We start from the raw sequence: 10,922 nt of genomic DNA, 5'->3' as shown, positions 1-10,922 counted from the left end.
TGCTCGCTTACTCCGACTCCATCTATTAACTTACTATTCTCTACTTTAGTGCTATCTGCCTCTTCCAACATTCCTTGGACGCTTGTATTACTTTCTAATATTCTCTCCTGGTTCCCACACCCCCGCTGAGTTAGTTTAAACCCTCCCCAACAGCACTCACAAAACAAACCGCAAGGAACTCAGTCCCAGCTCTGTTCAGGTGTAACCCGTCCGGCTTGTACAGGTGCCACCTTCCCCAGAGCCAGTCCCAGTGTCCCAGGAATCTAAAGCCCTCCCTCCTGCAACATCTTTCCAGCCACACACTCATCTGCCTTATCTTCCTATTTCTGTACTCACTGGCACGTGGCACTGGGAGTAATCCGGAGATTACTACTTTAGAGGTCCTGCTTGCTAATTTTCTACTTAGCTCCCTAAATTCCGTTTGCAGGACCACATCCCCCTTCCTACCTATATTGTCAGTACCAATGTGAACCATGACCTCTGGCTGTTCACCCTTCCCTACAAGAATGTCCTGCTGTTCTGTGACATCCTTGACCCCGGCACCAGGGAGGCCACAAACCATCCAGGAGTCACGTTGACCGCTGCAGAAACGCCTGTCTGTTCCCCTAACTAAAGAATCCCCTATCAGTGCTGCCCTTCCTCTCTTCATCCCCCCTGCTGTACAGCTGGGCCACCTGCGGAGTCACGGGTTTGGCTCTTGCTGCGCTCCTCCAAGGACCCATCGCCCTCACCGATATCCAGAATGGAAAACCGGTTAGTGAGCGGGACCTCTGGGGGCTCCTGCACTACCTGCCTGTTTCTCTTGGACTGCCTGGTGGTCACCAATTCCCTACCTACCTGCTTTCCCCTAACTTGTGGTGTGACCACCTCTCTGAACGTGCTGTCCATGTAGTTCTCTGCCTCATGGATGCACCTCAGACTCCAGACACTGCTTAAGCTCTGAAACACGGAGCTCCAGCTTGTGCAGCCAGTGACACTTCCTGCACATGGGGCTGGTCTGGGTCACGACAAGTGTTCACGACTTCCAACATGCCACAGGATGGGCATTCTGCTTGGCTGAGCTGTCCTGCCATGCCTTAACCTTAAACTTTTAAATCACTTAAACTTTTAAATCCTACTTAATAAAGCTTAGTAAAAAGTACAGTTCCTATTCTATTCTAAACCTTAGGAATAGAGTAAACTTTAAAACACTTACTAGATATTCACCAGATACTCGCCAAACAGCTAGCTTCTTCTCCAAACAATCAATTGCATCTTTCCTGTGATGTCACAATTATTTTCCATTCTCCTTTTGAACTCAGCGCGGGCTGGTTCTGAGCTGCTGAGAGGTCCACCTCTCCGACTGCTCCTCCTGAAGGCGAGTCATGTAGGCCGCACTCCCCAGGCTGTATTTATTCTCTCCCACCTCCATGTATCTCCTGCAGGTCTGCCTCTCTGACTGCTCTGCACGCAAGTGAGTGAGTGGTAGGGGATTTGTTTGTTAGGAGGACGGTGTTTCTGCAGCTGTAGACATAATTCCAGGATGGTACATGGCCTCCCTGGTGCCAGGGTCAAAGGTGTCACCGAACAACTGCAGGACATTCTCATGGGGGAGGATGAACAGCAAGCGGTCTTAGTCCACATTGGTACAAATGACATAGGTAAGAAGAGGGGATGAGGTCCTGAAATCAGATTTTAGGCAGCTGAGAAAGAGGTTAAAAAGCAGGACTTCAAAGGCAGTAGTCTCAGGATTACTCCCAGTGCCAAAAAAAAATAGTGAGTACAGAAACAGGAAGATGGAGCAAATGAATGTGTGGCTGGGGAGATGGTGCAGGGGGGAGGGCTTTAGATTTCTGAAGCATTGGGACTGGGTCCTAGGGCAGGTTGGACCTGTAGAAGGTGGACGGGTTACACCTTCACAGGACCGGGAACAATAGCCTTGCTGAGGGATTTGCTAATGTTATTGGGAAGGGTTTAAATTGACTTGGCAGGGGGTCTGGGAACCAGAGAGGGAATTCAGAAATAAGAGAAACAACGTTGGTAATGGTAGGAAGATAAGTAATGAGCAAAATTGGAAGTCAGCGGAAACAAGGACCAGCATCAAATAGGGTCAAAATATGGAAAAATGTTAAAAAGGCAAAATTAAAGGCACCCTATCAGAATAAATGCAGCATTTTCAACAAGGTAGATGAATTGATGGCCAAGTAAAAGTAAACAGGTGTGATCTAATTGCCATTATGGAGACATAGCTACAGGATGATTGAGACTAGGAACTCAATGCCCAAGGGTATTCGACATTTAGGAAGGACAGGCAAAAAAGGAAAAGGAGGTGGGGTAGCATTGTTAATAAAGGATGAGACCAGTACATTCACAAGAAAGGATCTTAGATTGGAAGATCAACATGTAGAATCATTTTGGGTGGAGCTCAGAAACATCAAGGGGCAGCAAACATTGGTGGGAGTTATTAATAGGCCACCAAACAGGAATGGTAATATAGGGCACTGTATAAATCAGGAATTAGAAGTCCATGTAACAAGGGTAATACAGTAATAATGGGATCTTCAAACTACATATAGACTGGGTAAACCAAGGTAACACAAATGCTGTGGAAGACAAATTCCTGGAATGTATACAAGCTGATTTTTTACAACAGTTTATGAGGAACCAACTAGTGAACATGGCATTTTACACCTGGTATTATGCGACAAGATAGGGGTAATTAATAACCTTGTTGTAAAGGAACCTTTAGGGAAGAGTGACCACAATATGATGAGTTTGAAAGTGATGTGCAATCTGAAACTAGTCTTAAATCTAAACAAAGGAAACTACAAATGTATGAGGGGCAAGTTGGCTGAGGTAGATTGGGGAACTACATTAAAAGGAATGATGGTAGACAGGCAATGGCTAGCATTTAAAGGATTAATACATGGTTTACAACAAATTTAGATTCCTCTGAGGCACAAAAGCCCAGCAGGAAATGTGATCCAACCATGGCCAACAAGATAAGTTAAGGATTGTATTAGATCAAAGGAAGAGGCTTATGAAGAGGCTTTTTGCCAAAAAAAGAAATAAGCCTGAGGATTAGGAACGTTTTAGAATTCAGCAAAGGAGGACCAAGAAACTGATAAAGAAAGGGAAAATAGAATATGAGAGTAAACTAATGAGAAACATAAAAATGGACTGTAAAAGCTTCTATAGGTATGTAAAAAGTCAAAGATCAGCAAAGACAAATATGGGCCCATTACTGGCAGGGACAGGAGAACTTATAATGGAGAATAGAGAAACGGCAGAGAAACTAAACAAACACTTTGTGTCTGTCTTCACGGAGGAAGATACAAAAAACCTTCCAGAGACACTAGAGGACCAAGGAAATAGTGAAAATGAGGAACTGAAAGATATTTGTGTTAGTAAAAAAGTAGTAGTGGAGAAATTAATGGGACTGAAGGTGGAGAAATTCCCTGGACCTAATAATCTACATCGCAGAGTATTGAAAGAGATGGCTGTAGAGAGAGTGGATGCATTGGTGGTCATCTTCCAAAATTCTATAGATTCTGGAACAGTTCCTGCTGATTGGAAGGTGCCAAATGACCCCAATGTTGAAGAAAGGAGGGAGAGAGAAAAGAGGAAACTACTGACCTGTTAGCCTGATATCGGTAATAGGGAAAATGCTAGAATCTATAATAAGGTATATGATAACTGGACACTTAGAAAATAACAGTAAGATTGGGCAGAGTCAACATGGACCTATGAAAGGAAAATCAGGTTTGACAAATCTGTTGGAGTTTTTTGAGTATGTAACGAGTAGAATAAATAAGTGGAATCTGGTGAATGTGGTGTATTTGGATTTTCAGATTTTTTGTGGTAATCTAAGGTGTAATACACCTTTCAGAGAATGTGAGCAGATTGTGACCACGTGGCTGTAAGGCCCAATAGCTGAGTAGCGTGGGCCATCATGTTAATGTTAGTCTAGAGTAGGGTCTGGTTGGGGAAGCACACATCATGTTGGTGCTCTGTTGTCTGTGTAAATAAATAGCATGTGCTTCATTTCACATTGGTCTCTGCGTCTGCAATATATTGTAATCGACTCACCTGCCGACAGATAAATGCGCAACTGGCTCGCAAGCAAAGCAACTTCATAGTTAAACTGTAACAACTGGCGACGAGGCAAAACACGACCACTTTGGTAGGAAAAACAGAAATGCAGAGTATTTATTTAATGGTGAGAAATCGCCAAGTGTTGATGTCCAAAGGGACCTTGTTCATGAGTCAGTGAAAGCCAGCATTCAGGTGCAGCAAGTAATTAGAAAGGTGGATGGTATGCTGGCCTTCCTTACAAGAGCATTTGAGTACAGGAGCAAAGATGTGTTACTTCAATTGTTATCGAGCCTTGGTGAGACTGCACCTGGAGCATTGTGCACAGTTTTGGTCTCCTTATCTAACGAAGGATATACTTCCCATAGAGGGAGTGCAATGGAGGTTCACCAGGCTGATCCCTTATGAGGAGACATTGAGGAAACTGGGCCTGTATTCTATAAGGTTTAGAAGAATGAGAAGTAATCTCATTGAGACGTACAAAATTCTTACAGGGCTCGATAAGGTAGTTGCAGGAAGGATGTTTCCCCTGGCTGGGGGGACACAGTATCAGAATAAGGGGTAGGTCATTTTATGCTGAGATGAGGAGGAATTTCTTCCTTCAGAGGAAGGTGAATCTTTGGAATTCTCCACCTGAGAGGGCAGTGGAGGCTCAGTCATTCAGCATGTTCAGGACAGAGATTGATAGATTTCTGGATAGTAAAGTCGTCAAGGGATACGGGAATAATGCAGGAAAATGGCATTGAGGTAGATGATTAGCCATGATCTAACTGAATGGTGGAGCCAGATCGAGGGAGCAAATGGCCGACTGCTCCCATTTCCTATGTTTCCTTGTCTGCCTTGATATTGATCTTTCCCATCAGCACCAGACTTTCTAAATCATGATTTCGTATTACATGGCCAACACATTCCAACTGTTTCTTTCTGATCTTGGTCAGCAAAGTTCTTTGGGTCTCCGATCTTACAAGAACCTCTTCATTGGTAGTGTGACTTGTCCAAGATCTCTTCATTATTCACCTCAAAACCCACAACTCTGTAGCCTCAATTCTTCTCTACAATGCTTCACTAATCGTCCAACGCTTGCTTATATGTCAAAATTGGTGTGATGTGGCATTCCAGGATTCTCAGCTTTGTTTTCATGGCTAATTTCGCATTGATCATAATCTTCTTAATTTTTGAAATGCATCTTTGGCCATTTCAATCCTTTGTTTTATTCTTTAGTTGCATTTTCCGTCCAATGTTAACATACTGCCAGGTAACAAAACTAGTCTGCCTGCTTGACCTTTTCATTCTTCACTGTGATCATAGTCAAGGAATATGGAGCCGGATGCATGCAGTTAGGATATAGATCAACTATGATCTTACTAAGTGGCAGTACAGGTTGGAGGGCCTGAATGGCCTCCTTCTGTTCCTATATATGTAAAGCGCTGCAACTGGGAAAGAAAAATGAGTGAAATGTACTTGAATGCAAGAAACTCACTTTTGCTTCCTGCCTGGTAAAAATTGCAGTTCAACATGTATTGGTTAAAAAAAGGGCCCCATTGACTTCAGGCCAACATCACTGGGCGCCTGGTAGTTCCAGGATATAAGCAACTTGGTTGATGTAAACCTACCTGGTTTCCAGCAGGTGAGTAGGGTTAACATTGCTCCCTTTTTATCCCCAGTCTCCACTATTGTGTATTTGTGTGTGTGTGAGCTCCACCAGGTTATTTTCAAATGAATTAATCCACTGTGCACACTCACTGAAGCTTTCATTTAAATGTAGCCTTTTCCCTTCCAGTTTTATGATTAGCAGGAGTAACACAGATTTAAAAATCTATTTTAATAGATAAAGCTGCTTTAAAACTTATTCATGCAAAATTTCAAAATATAACAGATTTTAAAAGCAAAACGAATAATTGTTAACTTTGGTGAGAAAGTCATGACTGTGGTGAAGCAGACAGGCTCTGCTGATGTGGAAAATATTAACATTGGTGTCGAAAGTTTCAGATTTGCAATAACAGCAGAAAACTAAACTTATGTAAAAAAAAACCAATCAGCCAGAGGTAGGTGTGAAGGGATGCAGCATCAGCATTGATACCAATGATGCAATGATCCTAATAACTCAGGCAATGAGGGAAAGGATTACTCATAAAATTATATTGCTTAATGTCAGTTCCCTTCAAAGCTCAACATTTTACCTGTGTGAGAAATGAATTAGTTACAAAACCAAACAGTTGGAATGGTCCAAGTAAAGGAAACCAGGTATCAAAACTACACACATGTAGTTGGCAAATTTGAATCTGCAAAATAAAGACATAATCTGCAGTAAGAACAATCAATATTAAGAATTGAGTACTTATAAACTTATTAAAAATAATACAAGGCCATTTAATGATCAGGTTCAATTTAAAGGGAGCTTTTTAAACTTTCAGAAATCTTTATGCCTCTAATGTCAACAAAGAGCTGACAAAATTAATGCATTTTGCATTTAAGGGATAAACGCATAAGGGAGAAAGGAATATAGGAACAGGAGGCCATTCAGCCCGTTGAGTCTGCTCCGCCATTCAATTAGAGCATGGCTGAAAGGAATAGGAGGGTATGTTGATGGGGCAAGATGTAGTTAGATTGGAGGAGGTTCATGTGGAACATAGACACCAGTATAGACCCATTGGACTGAATGGTCTGTTTCAATGCTGTACATTCTATCAAATTCCCTTTGAAGGCCCCATTATGTCTAAAAGGCTACACAGTTGATATGTTAGGAATTAGAAATGTGGTTATTTTTTAAATTTCTCCATCAACTTAGAGGAAAAAAACAATGTAGTTTATTCACTCCAACACTAGAGGGGGAACTAAGTGTTTGTCCTGCAGGATGATTCAGTAATTGTGGGACTTGGAACACGCAATGATATTTCCTGTCAATAAGTGAGCAGCCACTACAAACTCCGAGCCGTAAACAGGTGCCCCGTTTTCATTCCCTCTGTAGCTTCTTGCAAAGATTGAATGTGATGATGTTCAAGGCTGTCTCCAATCCCTTTCCCATCACCCTCACGGCCCACATCCTACTGCCTAATCCCAGCCCTGCTCTCTACAACTTCTGCCTCTGGGGAAAACATATCCTCAGTTCCTTCACATCCACACTCTTACCTCCCTCTCCTTTGGCCCTTTGTCCACACTGACATTTTTGCCATTGTTGACTGGTTCAGCAAGTCCTTCATATGTTCAAGAAAGAAATTGATAATTTTTTGAATATTAGGGTCATCAAAGAGTATGGAGAGAAAGCAGGAGTATGCTGTTGAGATAGAGGATCAGCCATGATAATATTGAATAGCGGAGCAGGCTCGAAGGGCCGAATGGCCTAGTCCTGCTCCTAGTTTCTATGTCTATGTTTCTATGTTTCAATTCCATCTTTAATAAACTTGCTGCCACCAAGCTGCTCACAACCTTCTATTCCCATTGTTGGCTCCATTAGTAAGAATGCAACCATCTTACTCTATCTGCTCTTGACCACATGGGCATGATTGCTGTGCTTTCAAGGGTGCAGCGTTACAGTTATTTGGGCATTCACATTGTGTAAGTAGACCTGGGTAGTAGATTTTGTAGTATTAGGGTGTTCAGGACTGAAAGGGTTAATGTGGGACTGGGGCCAACAGTACCGCCCACATGATGATGTAAAGGGAATCACATCACTTTGGGAAAATGTGGAGATCAAAAATCTCTAAACATACAGAGGGTCACCAGTGAATCTTCACACTAAAAGCCATCAACAAGATAAAAGAGTCACACCAAGATGGAGAACAGCAATGCTTCCCAGGCGAGATTAAAGATCCCAGATATACTTCCTCAAATGTTGACATATGTGTCAATGGGCGCATCACTAATTTTAAATTAGACATAGGAAGAAGTGTGATAGTCCTGTCCAATAGAGAACCATAGTTAGCCAACCTCTGGCTTTGGACGATAGACACACCATTATAAGGCCCGGGAGGGATCAGACTACCAGTTATAGGTATAAAACTAGAACCACTCCAATCTGGGAACAAGCAGATGCTGGAGATGCTATATGTGATTCTCAATCAGGAATTTTCACTCCAGAGCCAAGACACCTATGTTAACCTCAACCTCATCAAAAGAGTGGAAGCCATCAAGGAACAGGCAATCATTGAGAATACCAAACTGGAGACTCTCAATCCATCCAATAGTGCTGATGACCTCAACTGGGATCTCAGTGCAGAATTTTTGACACTTTTCTGAGGCAGATAATCCAGCTCCTTTCCAAATAGTTGAAGGTAACCATCTTCAGTCTAAAGAGGAAATGAACCAGCTGGATCAGCAAGTACCTGAGTGTGACCATGACTCTTCATCACTCAGTGAATCATCAGAGAGGATTGAAGTCAAAACCCAGGTGAAAGGAGATGCATTCATCTGTCAATATTGAGCCATTAGAAAGTGCACCCACACTGATCCATCCATCAGAGCTGGTGGCCCAGGGTGAAAATGACCAAATGATCCAGAACTAGAAACGAAACCGAATCAGTTGAAGTCCACGTCTTCTATGTTAGAGGATACTGACCTTCCTACCACATCGGGTTGGTGCAATTGGAGAGACAGCAAGACGTTAGCAAATGCCTTCTTCACCTCAGGAGACCATAATCTAGGATTCTGCAAGACTTTGGGGATAAGGGGCTCCACAGAGACATTGCTCTAAAGGCAAAGCATAGCAGACAAAATTGTTAAAAAGAACCAGGCTGGAAGATTCTGGCCTATGCCTCTGAATTTCTTCCTCTTCCTTGGACAACCACACCATCATACTACAGATTTTTAGTGTGACTTGATCATTTTTAGGCTATTCTCATATTGTACTCACTGTAGTAAGCTACAAGGTCAAGAAGCCATTTTGAGACTAACACTGGGCTAAGCCATTTTGTAATCTGCACTTCACAATTACTCAAATGTATTAATTAAGAATTACTGTATAATTAGCAACCAGTCAGAAACAGTTATAAAAACAAAAAACTGTGGATGCTGGAAATCCAAAACAAAAACAGAATTACCTGGAAAAACTCAGCAGGTCTGGCAGCATCGGCGGAGAGAGAAATAGAGATAATGTTTTGAGTCCAGTATGACTCTTCTTTGGAATGATGTTGTATTAGTGAAGTTGGGTTATATTCGAAAGCCTGTAAACTTGTTAAAGGTTTAATTCACTATTGTAACTTCTGTCTGTGGGAAAGAACATGCAATTAGATACGGTGTGCTAGATGAACCTCCTTGTCCCTGGTAAGGTTTAGACAAGAAATGAGTAATGAATGGAGACTTATACAAAACCAGACAGAAGAAATACGGTGAACAGTTCCATTGTATCCTTTAATGGGACAATGTACATAGGTGGCTAAATCCAATGAAAATAATTCAATAATGAAATTGACCAATTGTTAAGTTACAACAGGCCCAATTTGGGGTAAGGTAATGATAATTTAGGGGTTAAAAGTGAAGGTTCTGAGAGACATTTTTGCTAGCCATGTACTGAAAACTTCTGAAGCAGAATCTGGAAGAAATTACTGTCAACAAAGGAATACGAGAAGATTTGGCTTCTTCGACCTGATCAACCAAGTGAACTTGGAATAGTCTGTCTTTTATTGTTAAGTACACTTTTTCCTTCCCTTTAATAAACTTCCTAAACCTCCTACCCAAATGTTCCATCTTGGTTATGCCTTGTCCGAACTAAAAGAATTCACTGAGTCCTTTTAGAATTCTGGGTGAATTGAATATATAAGCTAAGAGTTGCATAATTAAATTGAATCATTCAAAAACTTACAATTGTTGCAGGCTTTTTTTTGGAAAAGAAGCTTCCATTGACATGCCAAAGTGAGATACTTTCACCTGTGTCTGCAGCCGTAGCTGTGCAGGTACAATTAGGTCAGCAGAGTCTGTTGTGCAGCCTGACCTACTTGATATTCTTCTGTAAGTCCTCCTGTTTATCTGAACTATCAGATTGGAGAATTCCGATTGGGAAACCTATTGGGACCAGTAATTGTGCTAAGCCGAAGAAATAAATAACATAGAATAAATTAAACAATGGCTCATGGAAGTCCAAGCTTAGGGTGAAGATACAGCTACTGACCAGACCAGGTGTCTGGACCCTACTCTCTAGAATGCACTCTTTTCCTTCATCAGATCTATGGGCGGAACTTTCTGCTCCTGCCAGCGGTAGGAATCGTGGCAGGCGGGGCACTTAAATTTGGTGAGATGGAAAAAATCAGTTTCCTGATGGCAGGAAAGTGTTAGTTTGGAATTTTGTTTTCTCGACTTTGACAGCAAGTTAAAGTCTGGTTGCATTTCCCGCTGATCTCTGTCGGGAACCACATTTGCATTCATTTGGATCTCACGAATGCTCATTGAAAATACAACTCCCGAGCCCCCACCAAATTAAAACCTCCTCCAGCGGATAATTAGAACAGTCTATTTCTCGACTGTATATATGTGGCGTGCACCTGGTGAGCTTCACTTCATCAATATCTTCGAGGTACATAGACGCTGCTTTTGCCTACCTTTAAGTGTGTTGCTGTGAGATTTTGGGGGCCTGTTTCACAAGTTGGGCACAGGAGGCAAGACCAGCAGGGAAGGGAAGACGGAGTCAGGACCGGGGCGGGGGGGGGGTGGTGGAACACAGGGGGGCAGGTGGGAGACTGAGGCAGGGCTAGGGAGTGGTCAAGGGACAGGGTAAAGTAGTGAAAGATTGCCACAGGGCAAGATTTATAAACTGTCCAAGGAAGAGTCAGAGACCACGGCTGAGGCCATGCTGTCAGGGGCATATTGAAGAGACAGTCCTGGGGCTGTGTGGGCCATGTTAGAGGGCTCTGCATGACACA

Source organism: Carcharodon carcharias, chromosome 15 (assembly GCF_017639515.1).
Source record: "Carcharodon carcharias isolate sCarCar2 chromosome 15, sCarCar2.pri, whole genome shotgun sequence".
Taxonomy (NCBI): domain Eukaryota; kingdom Metazoa; phylum Chordata; class Chondrichthyes; order Lamniformes; family Lamnidae; genus Carcharodon; species Carcharodon carcharias.
This window is presented reverse-complemented; position numbering follows the sequence as displayed.